We start from the raw sequence: 19,111 nt of genomic DNA on the forward strand, positions 1-19,111 counted from the left end.
TTCTACCCAGTGTGGTGGCACACACCTTTCATCTCACATTCTAGAGGCAGAGGCAGAGGCAAAAGGCAGGCTGAAATCTGCGAGCTGGAGACCAGCTTATCCCACTACACAGTGAATTCCAGGACAGCCAAGGCTACACAGAGAAACTCTTATCAAAACAGAACAAAACAAAACAGTCCCCAAACCTAGCCAGGCATGGTGGCACACAACCATTAATCCCAGCACTCAGGAGGCAGAGGCTAAGGGATCTCTGCGAGTTCTAGGCTAGCCTGGTCTATAGAGTGAGTTCCAGGACAGCAAGGGTTACATGGAGAGACCCTGTCTCAAACAAAACATCAAAACCAAAACAATACAAAGAATTGAAGTTCAGAGATGTAGCAAGCACCTTAGCTAACGATACCTGCTCTGATGAGCTGTGACTTAACTCTGTCCTGCTGGGCTCACACCATGCCATCCCATGCCAATCACAAGTCATTTGTTTGTTGGTCTATTTTGGAATTCCAGTTGAATTATATCTTTCCTGGATGGGTTAGGTGATTTAGAATACTCACTGGCACATTTCTCATTCAAATCAGCTCAGGAGACATCAACTACCTTCAAGAAGTGCAATGCTTTCTTCAGATTTCAGCTTCTCCCATGGTTTCTATTTCTGCTTACCATGTTTATTATAAAACAACTTTCATCATGCAACTTAAGAATAACCAGGAGGGCCTGGAAACATGGCTCAGGGGTTAGGAGCACTTCTTGCACTTGTGGAGGACTGGGTTCAGTTCCCAGCACCTACACAGCAGCTTACTACCATTCATATCTCCAGTTCCAAGGATCTAATATGATCTTCTGACATTTGTGGGTCAAGTACACAGTACACATCTGTACATATAGGCAAAACACTCACACAATAATAAATAAATTTTAAAATAACCATGAAATATCCAAACATAAATAGTATTATTATATTAGCATATAAGAACAGACACTTTCAGAGACTAGAGAGATGGCTCAGCAATTAAGAGCACTAGGTACAGCCGGGCGTGGTGGCCCACACCTTTAATCCCAGCACTCGTGAGGCAGAGGCAGGCCTTTTTTTGATTTCGAGGCCGGCCGTGAGTTCCAGGACATCCAGGGCTATACAAAAAAACCTCAAAAAAACAAAAACAAAACAAAACAAAAAAAGCACTAGGTGCTTTTCCAAAGGTCCCAGGTTCAATTCCCAGCAACCACATGGTGGCTCACAACCATCTGTAATGCGATCTAATGCCTTCTTTGGGCATGCAAGTGTACATTGAAGATAGAGGACTCATATACATTTAAAAGAAAGAAAGAGGCGGGGGGGAGAGAGGGAGGGAGGGAGGGAGGCTCTCAAACATTATATAAGAGTATTTCAGCGTTGCTTCCTTGGAGGAAAATCTGGTAACACTGACCAGTCTCTAACCTGGTCAAAGACTTTGAGATATCCATTTCTAGATTCTCCACAATGAACATGTGGACTGTGTGTGATAAAACTGGTTGGTGGCAGCAGAAGGAGGGTGGCCACAAGTTTGAAGCCAGTTTGTTCCACAAACCAAGCTCCAGACTGGCCATGGCTATTACACAGCTTGTGTCAAACAAAACATAACCAGAAGTCTTGCTTTATTGTGCTCTGAAAACATCTTTCACAGTCACAGATTTTCCTCGAAGCAGGGTTGATGATATTCTGGAGCAGGCACCATTTCCCACTGATTTTTATTTTAAAAAATATTTGTTGTTTGGCTGGAGAGAATGGCTCAGCAGTTAAGAGCACTAGCTGCTCATCCAGAGGTCCTGAGTTCAAGTCCCAGCAACTGCATATAGAACAATTAATTATCTATAATGGGATCTGATGCTCTCTTCTGTCTGATGTTTTCTTCTGTCATGCAGGCATACATGAAAATAGAGTGCTTAAATAAATAAATAAATAAATAAATAAATAAATGCATCTTTAAAATATATTTATTGCTGGATAGAGTTGGCACATGCCTTTAATTCCAGCACTTTGAAGGCAGAGGCAAGCAGATCTCTGAGTTCAAGACCAGCCTGTTCTACAGAGTGACTTGAAGGACAGTCAGGACTACACAGAGAAACTCTGTCTCAAAAACCAAACAAAAAATATTCATATGTATGTGCAAACACCAGAGATCCTCTGATAGTACTGGAGTTTCAGGCATTTGTAGGGACATCTGGCTTGCCCCATGGGTGCTGGGATTCAAAATCAAATCTTTAAGAGCAAAGCCACTTAACCACGGAGTCATCGTGGTTTTGTTTTGTTTTGTTTTGTTTTAATTCTACTGATTGATTGGTTGATTGTTTTTCAACAAGATTTCTCTGTATAGCCCTGGATATTCTAGCACCTGCTTTGTAAACCAGGCCATCCTTTGAATTGCTTCTGCCTCTACCTCCGTCTCCGCCTCCACCTCTGCCTCTTCACCACACCTCCTAGCTTAGCTCCTGAGGTTCTTTTTTGTTGTTGTTGTTGCTTGTTTTTTTGTTTTTGTTTTTTCGAGACAGGGTTTCTCTGTGTAGCCCTGGCTGTCCTGGAACTCACTTTGTAGACCAGGCTGGCCTCAAACTCAGAAATCCTCCTGCCTCTGCCTCCCGAGTGCTGGGATTAAAGGCGTGTGCCACCACCACCCAGAAGCATCTGAGTTTTTAACAAAAAAAATTTTTTTAAAGATTTATTTATTTTATGTATATGAGAATTGCATGTGCCAGAAGAGGGCGGCGCCAGATCCCATTATAGATGGTTGTAAGCCACCATGTGGTTGCTGTGATTTGAACTCAGGACCTCTGGAAGAGCAGTCAGTGCTCTTAACCGCTGAGCCATCTCTCCAGCCCACAAAATTACACTTATTACTCACACACACACATTTGTATAGGTCAGACAAGAGCCTGAGGGAGTTTGTTTTCTCCTACCTTTGGGGTTCCAGAGGTCAGACTCCTGCCATCCAGTTTAGCAATAGATCTACTGAGCCATCTTGCTGAACCTTTTATTTTATTTATATATTTCATTATTTTTGGTTTTTGAAACTGGGTCTTGCTATGTCATCTTTTTATATAGTCTAGGCTGGCCTGGAACTTAAGATCATCCCGCCTTAAGTGCTTCAGTGCTGGGATTACGGTATGGAACACCACACTCAGCTTCTCAGTAGATTTAAAAAAAAAAATCTAGATTTACTTTAAGTGTTTTTATGAGTGTTTTTGTCTATATATGTGTGTTTGCCTCAAAAGTCAGAAGGGAGTTACAGATGGTTGTAAGTCATCGTGTGTGTGCCAGGAATTGAACTCTGGTCCTTTGGAAAAACAGCCTGTGCTGAGCTCTGAGCCATCAATCCAGTTGTCGGTCCCCTGCCCTCCCCCAATAGATTTTACTCTGCTATGGGATAAGGTGAGTTGAGCCTCCTTTTTTCTGGCTAGACAGTATCTATGTCTGACCACCTCGTGGGATGGATGCTTCCGTGTGGAACATGAAACATGCACTTCAGAGAGAAGTATTGCTTGGGTTGGAATCAGACTGACATTCGGTAAGCTCTTGACCCTAGATTCTTCTTCCACGACGCAGGAGCAGTCGCAACACTTCACAAGAGACCACAGAGGTCACATATATATGGGATTTGGCACACAGGAAACTGCCACAAACAATTCATGTCCGAAGCTGGACTCTTCATAATGCTCCATTTTGTTTTGCTTCTCTGTACAGCCCTGGCTGTCCTGGAATTCTCTTTGTAGACCAGGCTGACCTCAGATTCACAGAGATCTGCCTGCTTCTGCTTCATGAGTGCTGAGATTAAAGACGTGTGTCACAATGCCCGGTATAACGGTCCTTTTGAAGTAGTAAAAATGGAGATAGTATGAGGGTGACCATGATCATCAGCCACTGACTTAACAGGGGTCCACCTCTGGCATTTTTTTAAGCACTCACTACATGCCAAATGCTCTAGTAGTTAGTGGTCTAATTAGCTGAATCCAAACAACAATCTTCGAGGTAGTGTGGTTATTTTCAGAGAAGAAAAGCATTGGCTCAGGCCCCGGCTCTTAGGGTGCTTGCCTGGAATGTATAAAGCCCAAGGGTGGAGACAGAAGGATCAGAAGTCAATTCATGGCTGGCCTGGGTTACATGAGACCCTGTCTCTAAAGGGTTAAAATAAAAAGAAAAAAAAAATAGAATCTCAGAATTTCATTAATTTGCCCAAGGAGCTCAGCAGAGAATCCATTCTGGAATATAGGGTAGGCCCAGAGTCGTCAAGAAAATTTCGTGTCTCTTCCCTGAAAGCAAGAGAGCAAATTTTCCGGAGAGCGCCAGGCTGCGGAGCAGAACGGGTTATTCCCACTGAGACGCAGGCGTTCGGCTCCTAGAGCGGCCGGGCGGGTGGAGCGCAGCTTCGAGCGGCGGGAGGAGCGCGCCTTCTGGGGCGGGATTCAGGACAGGTTCGCGGGAGGGAGGATCAGACGCTGAAGTCCTCTGCCCACTCTTGCTGTTAGCGGTGAGCTTTGGGAGCCACCCCCCACCCCCGGAAGCCTTCCATGGGTCAGCCGGAGATGGAGATGGACCCGGCCTCATGTCTGTAAGGTTTGATTCTTGGCTTGGCTGAGGTCACTCATCGGGAAGGTTATTTACCCTCAGGGTCTCATTACTGCTCCGCATCTTGGGGAGTTAGTGTGGTTACTTTTTCTAAGGAGGCTGGTGGCCCTTCTTCCAAGAAAAGATAACTGTTTGTTTGTTTGTTTGTTTGTAGACAGACACTTGCTGTGTAACCAAGGCACCTACCACAGATTGCCCACAGGCTGGGCTTCCAGACATCGCTGTCGCGGGGTTCATTCGTGCACACTTGTATCCAAACTTCAGCTGCCTTTCCCACCTGCCACTTAGCCACTTCCTGAGTTCCAGCTTCCCAGGTCTTCCGCCTCATCACCTTGTCACAAACCAGTGTTCCTTGCAGTCTTAGCTGTTGCTACCATTACCTCCTATGCCACCCTTCCACAGGAGACTCCACACACTCTCGTTACCTGTGACCACTGTGTAGTCAGTCCCTGGCTGACTTCAGATCCAAACCCTTCACCTTCAGCTTGGCATTCAAGGCAGTTTGAAATGTAGATCCAGTCCCAGGCTGGCTGGTGCTATTGAGAAATGGATTTCACCCCGGGCAGTCAAAGAGGGAACCAATCTCAACATTTGTCACCATCTTTTTTTTTTTTTTTTTAAAGATTTATTTATTTATATGTAAGTACACTGTCGCTGTCTTCAGACACACCAGAAGAGGGCATCAGATCTCATTACAGATGGTTGTGAGCCATTTGTCACCATCTTTTTTTTTTTTAAAGATTTATTTATTTATTATATGGAAGTACATTGTAGCTGTCTTCAGACACTCCAGAAGAGGGAGTCAGATCTCGTTATGGATGGTTGTGAGCCACCATGTGGTTGCTGGGATTTGAACTCTGGACCTTCGGAAGAGCAGTCGGGTGCTCTTACCCACTGAGCCATCTCACCAGCCCCATTTGTCACCATCTTAACAAAGAATAGGCCGACTGAAATATTGACCTAGCAGACATCTACAGAACATTCCAGCAAGTACTGCAGAGCACACATTCTTTTCAGTAGCCCCTGGGACTTTCTCTAAAATAAATTACTGTTAGGATGCAAGCAAGCCTTACGAGTGTGGGACAATTGAAATATTTGCTTGCATTCTATCTGATCCTCACAGACATCAAACCAACACAAGATCCTATAGCACAGGCTCATGTAGTTAAACAGCACACTACTGAGCGACCGTGGCTTATTGAAAAAGTCTAGAAGGGGGACCCTGTTATAGCTGTCTCTTGTGAGGCTATGCCAGTGCCTGGCAAATACAGAAGTGGATGCTCACAGTCATCTATAGTATGGAACACAGGACCCCCAATGGAGAAGCTAGAGAAAGTACCCAAGGAGCTGAAGGGGTCTGCAACCCTATAGGTGGAACTAACTAGTACCCCCAGAGCTCGTATCTCTAGCTGCATATGTAGCAGAAGATGGCCTAGTCAGCCATCACTGGGAAGAGAGGCCCCTTGGTATTGCAAATTTTATATGCCTCAGTACAGGGGAATGCCAGGGCCAAGAAGCAGGAGTGGGTGGGTAGGGGAGCAGGGCGGAGGGAGGGTATAGAGAACTTTCGGGATAGCATTTGAAATGTATATAAAGAAAATATCTAATAAACAGAAAGAAAGTGAGAGAGAGAGAGAAAGAGAGAGAGAGGAAGAAAGAAAGAAAGGAAGGAAGGAAGAAAGAAAGAAAGAAAGAAAGAAAGAAAGAAAGAAAGAAAGAAAGAAAGAAAGAAAGAAAGAAAGAAAGAAAGAAATCAAGCTGAGCAAGAAGCCAGGGGAAGCAAGACGGCAAGTAGCATCCCTCCGTGGCCTCTGTATCAGCTCCTGCTTCCTAAGTGGGGGAGCGGGGGGGGGGGGGCGGGAGAGGGGGGTGAGTCTAGAAGGAACACAAGAAATCCCTAAAAACAAAGGAAAACGAAAATACAATAGCCTCAAACTCCATGAGTTACCACGAACGTAGTAAGAAGAGAGGTATTTGTGGCAATAGTTGTCTACGTTAAAGATGTAAGAGACCAGTCAAATAAATGGTGACATACACCTCAGGGCCTTGGAAACCAAGGTAAAGTTAGAGTAATTACAATAGGGCAGAAATTGATGACAGGAAGATTAAAGAATGAACAAAAGACAGAGTTGCTCTTACAGGAAGTCAGCGTGACTGAGAAACCTTCAGCCACGCTAACTAAACGGAGGAGATACTCAGCAAGCTCTGAGGTGTAAAGACCTGCTGTAACACATGGCAAGGACATTTACAAAGTTATAGGCTAGGGCTACACGGCGTGATGAAAGCCTTTAAACCGAGCACTTAGGAGGCAAAGGCAGGTGGATCTCTGCAAGTTGGAGGCTAGCCTGGTCCATAAAGGGAATTCCAGGATAGCCGGAGACTGTTACATCGAAAAACCCCATCTCAAAACAAACAAACAAACAAACAAAGAATGGGGTTTTGATTTGTTTGTTACTGAGCTTGGTCCCATATCTGAAGCCAGGACTGTACCTAGGAATTAGCTCATGGCTAACTGTAATGACATACTTAAAAATCTAATTTCCCACTAGCTTAGAAGGTTCAAAAGAAATGTTAAAAATGTCGAGGTGCACATACTGATCAAAATCAAACCAAGATAAAAACTCTTTTCTGTTGTTTGTTTTTGATTTTGGTTTTTGGTTTGTTTTTTTTTTTTTTTTAGACAGGGTTTCTTTGTGCAACTTTGACTGTCCTGGAACTAGATCTGTAGACCAGGCTAGCCTTAAACCTCTGCATCCTGAGTGCTTGGATTAAAAAGGTGTATACCCTATACCCAACTAAGCAATTACTGTTCTAGCTAGTCCTAGACCTACTGACCCAGGTTAGCTTCTTAGAGCCCACATGGTGGCTCACAGACTACCTATGACTCCAGCTTCAAAGGATCCAATGCCCTCTTCTGACCTCCTTGGACTTCTGCACACATGTGGTTCACACACACACACACACACACACACACACACACACACACATTTTTTAAAAGAGATTTATTTATCTTATGTATATGAGTACACTGCAGATGTCTTCAGACACCTGAAGAGGACATTGGATCTCATTACAGATGGTTGTGAGCCACCATATGGTTGCTGGGAATTGAACTCAGGACCTCTGGTAGAACAATCAGTCCTCTTAACCTCTGAGCCATCTCTCCAGCCCCCAGTAAATACTTTTTAAATTAAATAAAAATTTGTCTACTGGGCTGGCAAGATAGTTTAGCATGTAAAGGCACTTGCCGCCAAGCCTGACGACATTTATCGGGACCCCAAGACCCATGTGATAGAGAGAACCAATTTCCACAAGTCGTCACCTAGCCGCCACATGTAGGCTCCAACATTCACATACCCACACAAAGAAATATAATATTAAAATTAAGAATATTATTTTATTTGTTTAGATATGTGTTTATGAATGTGTATGTTTGAGTGTATGAGCATGTATGTTTAAATATTTGTGTATATATATATTTAAGTGTTTTTGTAGAGGCTAAAGGAGGGAATGGTGCCTGCCTTCATCACTCTCCACCCATTCTTTTGAGATGTGGTCTCTCCTTCAACCTAGGGCTTGCATTTCCTCAGGTAAACAGGAAATTAGGAAGCCCCACAGACCCTCCTGTCTCTGTTCACCTAAAAGCTACAGTTACAGATGTGTGTGTGGGATGCCAGCTTTGTATATAGGTGCTGGGACCTGAATTCTAGCTGTCATGATTGTACAGCAAATGCTTTCAACTGCTGAGCCGTCTCCCCAGCCCTGAAGACAAACGAGTTCAGCAGCTCTGTAACAAGTAAGGAGACTAAAGCAGTGATCAATTCTCCCAAATAAAAAAGGTTCAGGTCCTGGTGGAGTCATTGCTGAATCCCACAGGACCTTTGGAGAAGCGTGATCAGAAATAGGAAGGAAAAAACTACCTACCAAACTTAAAAAAGAAAGCAAGTGAGCAAACAGAAGGGAGGGAGGGAGGGAGGGAGGGAGGGAGAGAGACAGAGAGATGGGGTATGTGTGTTTTGCCTGCATGCATGTCTGTGCACCACTTTCATGCCTGGTCCCCTGCAGAGACCAGAAGAGGATGTCAGATCTCCTGGAACTGGAGTTACAGTTGTGAGTTTCCGTGTGGGTGGGTACTGGGAATTGAGCCCACGTTCTCTGTAAGAGCAGCCAGTGCTCTTAACTGCTGAGCCGTCACTCCAGCCCAGCTGCCAAACTCGTTACAAAGCCAATATTACCCTGATACCAAAACCAGATAAACTACCATAACAACAACAAAAAATTACAGACCAATCTCCCTGATGAACATTGATACAAAAATTCTCAATAAAATACTTGCAAACCAAGGTCAAAACACAGTTTTTAAAAAGGCCATTCTTGGGGTTGACAGGGTGGTTAGCAGTTAAGAGTGCTTGCTGCTTTTCTAGAACTTGGGTCCTAGAACCTATGTTGGGAGGCTTGCTACTGTATGTAACTTCTTTCTCAAAAGATCTAACTCCTTCTCATGACCTCTGTGGACACCTGAACACGTGTGGCATACACTCACACAAGCACACACATACATGTAAGTAAAAAAAAAAAAAGCTTTAAAAACTCCTTTGCCAGGATGAAGTTGGCTTTATTTCAAAGAAGCAGCGATGGTTGGACTTATGCAAGTCTATAAATGTAATTTATTGTATAACTGGACTCAAGGACAGAAGTCACGTGATCGGCTTAACAGATGTGGAAAAGACCTTTGACAGCATCCTACGGGACAGTTTCCTCACGACAGCCCCCGAATAACTAGGAATTGGAGGCACATACCCAACATAACAAAGGTGACAGACAACAGCCTGTTGGACTAGGAGTGGTGGCATAGGTCTTGTTCCCAGAGCTCAGAGAGAGAAGCAGGCAGGTCTCTGTGAGTTCCAGGCCAACCAGGGCAACAGTGAGACCCTGTCTCCAAACAAATGTGTAGCCGACCTTGTACTAAACAGGTAAAAACTAAAAGCATTGTTTTGAAGACAGGAGCAAGACAGGGGCTATACCTTCTCCTCTCTGCCTGTTATAGTGTTATAAGCTTTAACCAAGTCAAAAGAGAAAAAAAAGAAAGAAAAAAAAAAAAAAACAAGTAAAAGAGAAATGAAAGAATTGCCCCCTATTGGCAGTTAATAGGATTCTACATATTAGATCTACAGGCTGTACAGAAAACTCTTAGGATTTGTAAGCTCGGGCTGGTGAGATGGCTCTGCGGGTAAGAGCACTGACTGCTCTTCAATTCCCTTCATTCTTGGGACCCAGGGCTATGTCCATTGGCCACTCGGAGCCTAGGGAACCTTCACAAGCATCTAGGGTAAGTGCCCCCTCAGCACTTAAGGAACAGCCTGAGACCCGCACGACTGCACCACTGCACCGTCTTCCCTGACAGCAGAGTCTTGTTTACCAAGGCCAGGGCTACTTCTACTCTGTTTGCCTTCCTGACAGCCAGCCTGCATCACCCAGCCTTCAGCCTGGAGGTGCTGGCTAAGTTAGTATAACTAGGCCACCATTGCCTTTGCTTCCCCTAGATTTCTGTGCTTGTACCTAAGTCAATCTTGCAAATAAATAGAAATAAGGCACGGGTGTGTGTGTGGGGGGGTGTTCACTTCCATAATGTGCAGCCCTAGGGACTGATGCACATGAATCATGAGTTTAAGGCTAGCCTGGGCTGTGCAGTGAAGCAGTGTACAGAAGCCTGAGATAGGGGCTGGAAAGATTGGTAAGCAGTTAATAGCACTTTCTGCCCTTCCAGAGGACTGGGGTCTGGTTCTGGGCACTCACATGGGGGCAGTTCACAACCACCTGTAATTTTGGTTCCAGAGAATCCAATGCCCTCTTCTGACTTCCTCTACCACCCAGATACACATAGGTAAAAATAAGAAAATTTCTTCGTGAGTTCAAGGCCAGCCTGATTCTATATAGTGAGTTCTGAGACAACCAAGCCTATGGAGAAAGACCCTGTCTCAAAAACAAAACAAAAACAAAAAAAAAACCCCAACAAAAACAAATAAATATGCATATTAAATCCCAATTAATATAAAATGTAATAAACCTGGATATAATAAACAGTTACCCACGTAAATGACACAATCCTATGCATGTTAAATACCAATTACGTTGGAAGGTCTGTGCGCCTGTTTTCCCTAGCAGGTAATGACTACATTGCCTGGCACACAGCTGACTTAGGTAAGGGCTGAGGGAGCACTGTGATGGGGTTCCCTAGATGAGTCATGGATGCTGAATTTCCGGTCACTCCATGGCTGGAAGGACCACGTGCTTAGCCGTTCAAAGATGCTTAAGAGGCAGCCCCAGAAAACTGGAAGTCTGGGAGTCTCACTCACCCTTGAAGGTCAGAGCATGTCATAGCCCGTCAGCCAAGAGGCTCTGCTCTGGATTCAATCTTATATCTATGAGACCTGGTGAGCAAAATCCCAGCCTGACTCCGACTCTGAATCCCAAACTCTAGAATGAGTGCTAACAGACATTGCTCTGCTCCCAGCGCTTGCCCATGTGTCCATGGAGGTCTCCAGCCTTGCCATGGCCAAGCCCCCAACACTGCAGATAAGAAGCTTGGTATCTGGCCTAAGGCAGAGAGCCAGAGAGAGAGAGGGCAGGGACAGCAACCTGAGAGATTCCCTCCATTTTTTCCAGACTTGGAATCAGAGAAAATTGAGATTCACAGCTTTAACTCAGAAAGAATTTCAGGTGTAACTAGTCTGAAACACTGTTGGACATTGTACTAAAGATATTTTACTATGGGTTGTTATGACTGAGGAGAAAGAACGTGCTTAGAAAGAGGGAGGGAGCTTGGCTGAGGCTTCTCTGACAGCAGGAGGAATAAGTCCAAGTTCAGTTGGGACTCCTCGAGGGAAAGCTTCAGTTAAAGAAAGGTTATTAGGATGCAGGGGAAGTGGACTTGTTTAGAAATAGTCTTTTGCTGGGCAGTGGTAGCAAACTCCTTTAAACCCAGGACTTCGGAGACAGAGGCAGGCAGATTTCTGAGTTCAAGGCCAGCCTGGTCTACAAAGTGAGTTCCAGGACAGCCAGGGCTACACAGAGAAACCCTGTTTCAAAAAACCAAAAATAAATAAATAAATAAATAAATAAAATGAAGGAATAGTTTTTTGGGGCAAATCCAATCTTTGTTGTTCTCAGTCCATCCCACTAGCAAACACCAAACATGAATCAGCAGCTCTAGTCCAGTCTGTTCAGCAACCACCACGCACGAATCAGCAGCTGCAGACCTCAGCAGACACCACACAGGACTGCAGGGGCAGTTCAGTCCTGAAGAAACGGCAAGGCTCGTCAACTGTCCAGAGTCCACTGTAGAAGCCGCAAGATGCCACAGGAACCTCACGGTGTTCTTCAGTGAGTTTCTCTCTCTGACATCACCATAAGTGAAGCTCAATGCAATGTAAAGCAAACCAATACACGTGTGCCATCAGAGAAGACTGACAAGACAGGGCAAAGTGAGCCAATGCACGCGCTCCCACTGTCTGTGGGGTCATATTTATATTCCTTCCAACTATCACGTGTCCTTTCACGTGTCTGCTATAGCAAGACATTCTTTCACCTGTGTCTGCTTCAGCAAAAACATTCTTGCAGGTGTCTGCTTTAGCAAAAAATTCTTTCCCCTGTCTGCCCAGTAAAACATCATTTCACATAACTGACTTTCTGAAGAAACCAGAAGTTCCCCCTTTAAAGCCCCTGCGTCAGTGTTGCTATAAAACTTCCAACCTGCTGGTTCTTTCCAAGTGCTTTAAAAAAAAAAAGTTTTGTTTGTTTTTATTCAATGACTATGTGTGCCTCCTTGTGTATCTGTGCGCCATGCCCATGCCTGTGCCTTTGGAGGCACAGAGAGCGTTGGGATCCCCTGGAGCCTGCATTAGAGACAGTTGTAGGCAGCCATGTGCATCCTGAGAAGCAAACCTGAGTCCTTTCTGTAAGAAAGCAATGCGCTCTCTTAACCACCCAGCCCTCTCTCCAGCCTACTGGGGGCTTTCTTTTGACGGCTATTGTTTTTTTATATTTACACTTCAAAGCAATTAATACTATTTCTTTCATGGGTTTTCCAAGGCTCCTACAGTACCACATACCTTCTGTCATGGTGATTTGTGGGCAGAGGCTGCCTCCCAGGACTTGCTTGGTACACGAGAAACGGATTACTGCTTCTAAGCATCCTTCTGCCAACAGTCATCATCACAAGCCACCACATTTCTGGCCCTATCCAGATACCTTTAATACCTCATTCACAAATGTACGCTAAAACCCAACCTGGCCATTTTAATGCTCTCAGAGTTTCCCAGCCTGTACCAGACTCAGGCTGCCCAGAAGTCCTGTTCTTAGAACCCTGGGACAACAGATTCATTTACTACTTTGGGTTTCACTGTTGACACATCTACCTGGTCCCAGAGCTGTGGAGCCACAATGCAGATTGTCCCAAACTAGCAGCCCTTTCAGGAACAGCCTGGGAAGTATTGTTGGGGATGAGATGACAGAAAGGGCCAGGTGCGTTAACTCTTCTGAAGCCACAGGTGCTGGGGAAAAGCTGCTTCCGGTCCTGGCTCTATCTGAAAGGCAGACAGGTGACCAGGGAAATGATTTGCAAGGTCAATTTGGAGCATAAAAAGGGAGAGAGGGCCGGGCGTGGTGGTGCACGCCTTTAATCCCAGCACTCAGGAGGCAGAGGCAGGTGGGTTTCTGAGTTCGAGGCCAGCCTGGTCTACAGAGCTTGAGTTCCAGGACAGCCAGGGCTACACAGAGAAACCCTGTCTCGAAAAACCAAAAACAAAAAACAAAAAAAACTTTTAAGATGCGAGCACTGAATTCCCTGGAGTTGGAGTTATAGGCAGTTGGAAGCCACCTGTCCCCAGTGAAATGCTCTTAACCACAGAGTCCTCCAGTCCCTTTGTTTTTGTGTGTTCAACACAACAAAAATAATCCTTTCCAAACTGCTTTGATCCACTCTCTTTCTCTCTTTCTGGAATTGGCTGTGTACTTCAGGCTAGCTTTGAATTTGCAACAATCTTTCAGTTTCCGTCTCTAAAGTGCTAGGACCTCAGTCTTGTCCCATGACCAGATTTCTAGTTTTCGTTTGTTTGTTTGTTTGTGTGGGTGAGTAGGTGGGTGTGTTTTGTTTTGTTTTGTTTTGTTTTGTTTTGTTTGAGACCATGTAATTTTGCGTAGCCTGGAACTAGTTATATAGACCAGGCTGTCCTTGCACTCAGAGATCCACCTACCTCTGCCTCCTCCAGGCTAGAATCAAAGGGTTTTGTTTTGTTTCGTTTCTGTTTCTGTTTCTGTTTCTGAGACTGTCTCTATAATAGTCTAAGCTGGCCTTGAATTGTTTTTTTTTTTAATATTTTCTTTATTTACATTTCAAATGTTATCCCCTTTCCAGGTTTCCCCTCCAAAAACCCCCTATCCACCCCTTTTCCCCCTGCTCACCAACTCACCCACTCCTGCTTCCTTGTCCTGGCATTCCCCTACACTGGGGCATCGGTGTCTCACAGGACTAGCCTTGAATTCTTTCTTTTTCTTTTTCTTTTTCTTTTACTTTTTCTTTTTTTAAGTGTAGAAATAGTTTATTCAGGGCATGTGGAGGGGAGTTAAGAGGGCAGTAGAGGCAGAGAAAGGCAGAGAGAGGGAGAGAGTAGAGAAGTAGAGGCCATGACCACGTGGAGAGAGGGGGGAAAGGAATGGGGAGAGAGGCAAGAGTAGAGAGTAACAGACACAAAAGAAGCAAGAGAAAGATGGGGGGGAAAGCAGCCCCTTTTATACTGAGCCAAGCCTACATGGTTTTTGCCAGGTAACTGTGGGAGTGGAGACCAGATAGAATACCAACATTCTCCTGATTTGGTTTAGTTAAAAAAGAAAAATTAAAAGGATGATGGTGAAGCAGGAATAGGGTCATCGTGATATCTGGCTGCTTCATGCTGACATTGGGGGCGACATCTCTAGGAAACCATCTAGAGGGATGGTTATGAAAGACCTCCGAAGGGAGACCCTCACTCAAGCCTCGGGATAATAGCGGACCCTCAAGAACTCACGAGAGACCAAGCTTGATGCAAACCACATGAGGCTTTATTCGGGAAAGCCAGAGCTCTGGGGACGACTCATATCCCACACAGGGGTAGAGGAGGAGTCAACCCCGAGGGGAAAGGGGTTCCAGTATAGGTCCTCAGGGGGGAAAGGAGAAGGGGGGAGTAGGGGATTTCCAGATCTAAACAATGTCTATTCTCAAGAAATGGGTATGGGAGGGGTACAAGGAAAGAGTCTGGAGCAGGTGCAGCAATTCAGGATTGGCCGGGCTGTGGTTGCTGGGGAGATTTTCCGACTCTGTCCCAGCAACCAATATCACAAACACCTGGCAGTGAGGTGCAGCAGTAGGCACACACCTGGGTTCAAGGAACGGTCAGAACATTGGCAGACACACGGGTTCAAGGAGCGGCCAGAACATTGGCAGACACACGGGTTCAAGGAGCGGCCAGAGCATTGTGCACCTCTATTTTTCTAAATCAGTGAAGCTAGTTCTGCTAGCCATGAAATCTATTTTGCCAATTTCAGGGCTTCTGTGACCTTTTGCATTCTGTCAGGATCTTTCAGTTATGGGGGATGTTTATCCAGTCTTAGGAGAGTTGGCTGCCTCTTTGCTGTCCAGGGTCTGTGGAGCCATCTGAGGATAGGTCAGAAGGGACAGGTCCAGTAGGAATGTGTGTCTATGAGAGGAGATTGGAGCATATGAAGGTTGCTTCTCTGGAGCTGTCCTGGGTGTAGTAAGCACCTGGACTTGACAAGATGCTGAAACACATTATTATAGGTAGAGAATAAGAGTAAATACATTTGAGAGAAAAACAATTTTTTTCTTAAGATGTACATTTGAAACCCAGAGAAATCCCACCCTCTGGAATAGGTTAGGCAGATGTACGTATCTGGGTGGAGTCTATTTGGTCCATGAGAGGTAGATCTGACTGGGTTTCCTGTAACTTATAAGTTTATAAAAGAGATAACAGCATGAGTTAACCACATGAATTGTCTTTAAGATGAGCCTTTTGTGGAGCAGAAGGAATAAGATTAAAAAGTTCAATCGGAGCTGGGCAGTGGTGGCGCATGCCTTTAATCCCAGCACTTGGGAGGCAGAGACAGGTGGATTTCTGAGTTTGAAGCCAGCCTGGTCAACAGAGTGAGTTCCTAGACAGCCAGGACTACACAGAGAAACCCTGTTTTGAAAAACAAAACAAACAAACAAAAAAAAGTTTGATTGTATAGTGGAATATTTTATTAGAGTTAGGCAAATTTATAGGAACTCAGATAATGTTAGGACAGTGGCATAGCAAAAAGAGGAAGTATGAAGCATTTAATCAATGGAAACAGAATTTAGGTAAGGAGATAACAGATTACATCTGTGAAAGTTTTTTTCTCTAGCTGTCAATGTAGCCAGAAGTCTGGGGAATAAACAATAATTTAGCAGTTATATTATTTAAAAAATGACAGAGTCTACTAGCCAACAGTTCTCTGTGATCTCCATGGTCTCTACAGCAAGTTGGGCAGTCAGTCTGGCTTTCAAGCACAGAAGATGCAGGCTTTTTCTCTGTGGAATGGATATGTGTGACGTGAAAAATGGCTTACCTTGGTTTTAGCTAGGTCACGTGACTCAGAGTATCGAGTGCTGTCCACTGCGTGTTTCAGTGGTGATCACATCACAGTCCAGGCAGTATCCTGCAGCTGTGTCCACATCTCCTGAGACTTCCTGGGAGGAACCTTAGAGGCTTTGGGGAATTCTGACTGTCACAAACTTAATAATTAACAAATTTCTTACAGATTGAGCACTGTAGGTTGGCTATAACTGAATAGAATTTGATAGCAGTCATCAAGACAGGATAGGAAAGAGAACCGTAGGTAACTTTGACAGTTTCGGAGGTATAGAGAAGTACATTGTTGTATTAGCAAAGAAACATTCAGCTAGGACTAGAATAAGAGCTAACAGCCGTGGCCTGAGATCAGACTGTACTGGCAGGCAAGCCGTGGGAATGGCTAAACTGTGGAGCACACAGCCAGTGGCCCACAGGTCATGGCCCCCAGGGCCAGTGGGTTGGAGCAGAACTGTGCTATGGGCAGCTGAGGCAGAGAACCCTGTCAGGTGGCCTGCAGGCTGCTGCGGGGAGGGACTTCCTACCCTTGAATTCTTTTTTTTTTTTTTTTTTTTTTTTTTTTTTGGTTTTTCGAGACAGGGTTTCTCTGTGTAGTCCTGGCTGTCTTGGCTGTCTTGGAACTCACTCTGTAGACCAGGCTGGCCTTGAACTCAGAAATCCGCCTGCCTCTGCCTCCCAAGTGCTGGGATTAAAGGCTTGCACCACCATGCCCGGCACTACCCTTGAATTCTTAATACTTCTCTTTTCGTCTAATAAATGCTAGGCCTACAGGCACGTGTTTTTATATTTTTACCTTCTTTTATTCCTTTTTTTTCTTACTGTATTTTTTTAGACTTATTTCTTTATTTCATGTATGTGGGTATACTGTCTTCAGACACACCAGCAGAGGGCATCAGATCCCATTACAGATGGTTGTGAGCCACCATGTGGTTGCTTGGAATTGAACTCAGAACCTCTGAAGAGCAATCAGTGCTCTTAACTGCTGAGCCATCTCTCCAGCCCCTTATTGTTTTGTTTTGTTCTTTTTAATGATTCCCTTTGCCATGTCTCAAATTTTTCTGATTTTTTTATAAAGTATCATCTTGTATTAATTGTGCTTATAAAATGTTGTTTTGTTTTTAATTTCTTATTGGTGCTTTGTGACTTTCACATCATGAGCCCAAAACCCCCAGTATCCACTCTCCACCCTTACAACCTCTCCCTAAAAGAAAAACAAAAAACAAAAAAAAACCTCACTGTGGAAGCTGTAGTGTGTCACAGTGTGTCCCACAGCACACTTCTCTACTTGCAAATGTCCACTGCAATGAGTCATTGGTCTGTTGCAAGGCACCTACCTGACTTCTGCTACTCTATCATTCCTGGGACTTCACTGAGATTCCTCCTGGATATCCTGTCGTTGCCGGTGTTATGGAGATCCTGTAGTTTTAGATCTGTAGGACTGGCCCATGCCCTCCAGCTGTTCATCAATGGGGTAGATGTTGGGGTGGGCCAACTCAAAGCCCTGCATCTGGGCCTGAGAGGTGTCCGGGCTGGTCAGCCTGCCAGCTTTTCTGCTCCCACACTACCAGGGCAGGGTCTCCAGCGCTGCCTGGCTAGGTTGTCCAATGCCACAGCCAGCTCTCAGGTTCTCATGGTCTCATGCCTACCGGGTGGCTCACCGCTGGTGCTCATGCCATCAGGACCATGGCTACTGTGCTGCCCAGACAAGTTGTAGGCCTACTCTCCTGAGTGCTGTTCCTGGTGAGGGACAGGTCCAGTTTTCCTACCTGTCATAGGTGACTAGGGACGAGGAGGGATGGGAGAAGGGGGCATCTCTCCTCCATCAGGGCCATGATGAGGCCCTGCCATCATCATCATCTCTGCCTCAAACAGCAGACAAGTTGCTGGGACCAGCTCTCCCACGCTCATGCCCGCAGTGCCAGCTCACGCATGTTTCTGCCAGCTCTACTGTGCTGCAGCAGGTGAGGGGCAGGTCTAGTTCTCCCACTCTGACAGCCTTGGGACCAGCTCTTCGCCTGTGGTAGGTGGCAAGGGGGGTTAGGGGGAGAGCATCTCTCCCTTCTCCCTCATCCGTGCCACTTCCCAGGAGACAGGTGGCAGGGCCAGCCCTCCCATGCTCACACCAGTGGCGCTGGCTCATCTGCAACTTCTGCAACCAGGGCCAGCTCTACTGTGCTCCCTGAGTGATAGTGGGACCTGCTGTTCATAGTACTGCAGTTGTGCAGGGTTGGGGTCAGCTCTGAGGCTCTCTTCAGGGCCAGCTCTTCCAGAAAGAGCAGGTGAGAGGTCGGGCCAGTTCTGCACAACCTTCATACATCAATAGCAACAGGGTAAAGAATTTGAGCCAGGGGCTGGAGAGATGGCTCAGCGGGTAAGAGCACCCGACTGTTCTTCTAATGGTCCTGAGTTCAAATCCCAGCAACCACATGGTGGCTCACAACCATCCATAAGGAGATCTGACTCCTTCTTCTGGAGTGTCTGAAGACAGTTACAGTGTACTTACATATAATAAATAAATACATCTTTAAAAAAAGGGGGGGGGGAACTGGTGAGATGGCTCAGTGGGTAAGAGCACCCGACTGCTCTTCCGAAGGTCTGGAGTTCAAATCCCAGCAACCACATGGTGGCTCACAACCATCTGTAACAAGATCTGACGCCCTCTTCTGGAGTGTCTGAGGACAGCTACAGTGTACTTACATATAATAAATAAATAAATAAATAAATAAATCTTAAAAAAAAAAAAAGAAAATAAAAGAATTTGAGTCAGGCTGTGGTGGCTCCCACTGTGGGGCAGTGAGCTACACACAGACAGCCTGGTCTCCAGTGGAGTAAAGGTCTGGAACTCTGGGGA

General features: G+C 45.3%; 1 long non-coding RNA gene across 1 annotated transcript; it reads left to right on the forward strand.

Annotated features, from left to right (window-relative positions):
* The first annotated feature begins 4,382 nt into the window (after positions 1-4,382).
* Gm51458 lies at positions 4,383-5,660 on the forward strand. The gene is made up of 2 exons (XR_003946677.1): positions 4,383-4,577; positions 4,749-5,660. It is a non-coding gene; the product is annotated as a predicted gene, 51458 (long non-coding RNA).
* Positions 5,661-19,111: the final 13,451 nt, after the last annotated feature.

This window comes from Mus musculus, chromosome 7 (genome assembly GCF_000001635.26).
Source record: "Mus musculus strain C57BL/6J chromosome 7, GRCm38.p6 C57BL/6J".
Lineage (NCBI taxonomy): Eukaryota > Metazoa > Chordata > Mammalia > Rodentia > Muridae > Mus > Mus musculus.